This window comes from Bos taurus, chromosome 5 (assembly GCF_002263795.3).
Source record: "Bos taurus isolate L1 Dominette 01449 registration number 42190680 breed Hereford chromosome 5, ARS-UCD2.0, whole genome shotgun sequence".
Classification (NCBI taxonomy): Eukaryota; Metazoa; Chordata; class Mammalia; order Artiodactyla; family Bovidae; genus Bos; species Bos taurus.
Window position 1 is genome coordinate 14,381,756 of NC_037332.1, and position 860 is coordinate 14,382,615.

Here is an 860-nt window from a genome sequence, read left to right on the forward strand (position 1 = left end):
GGATACTGGATGCTTGGGGCTGGTGCACTGGGACGACCCAGAGGGAGGGTATGGGGAGGGAGGAGGGAGAAGGGTTCAGGATGGGGAACACAGGTATACCTGTGGCGGATTCATTACGATATTTGGCAAAACTAATACAATACTGCAAAGTTTAAAATAAAATAAAATTTTTAAAAAATGAGAAAAAAAAAAAAGAGAAAAAGGAAAATGAAGGACAAATGAGGTTTGCATACATTTTCATGAAGGAAACTGTATTAAAATTATTGATGGAGTTTATACTACTTCCCCAGGCCAATTTCCTAATCCCAAATGTAATGTTTGGGCTCTATATAAACCCGTATTGCTCAATTATTTATGTTGTATTGTTCAGTCACTAAGTCGTGCCTGACTCTTTGCAACCCCATGGACGGCAGCACACCAGGCTTCCCTGTCCTCCACTGTCTCCTGGAGTTTACTCAAGGTCGTGTCCATTATTTATCGCCTTTGAGAAATCATAGTACTAATCACTGCAGTTAACTTGACACTGGAGAGTGGCATTATTTGATAGCTTTGAAACATTATCAAACTCCAGATTTGTATAATAGACATAGCTTTCTGAATTCCTAAAGTGGATTTTTTTTTTTGAGAAACATCATAAATATATAACATAAAGTAAACAGTTCTGTGGCATATTTATATAAGAAGATACAGTTTGAAACAGGATCTAAAAGAACTAGTCTTAACTTATATCACTCCTAATTTTAATAACATTTTGACAAAAACTTGGCTTTTATTATGCTTCCGTAGAAATCCTTTGACTTTCAAAGGAACCAGACCCTTGCCATACAGGGCCCTGGGCCAACCGTTTACAGCTTTGGCGT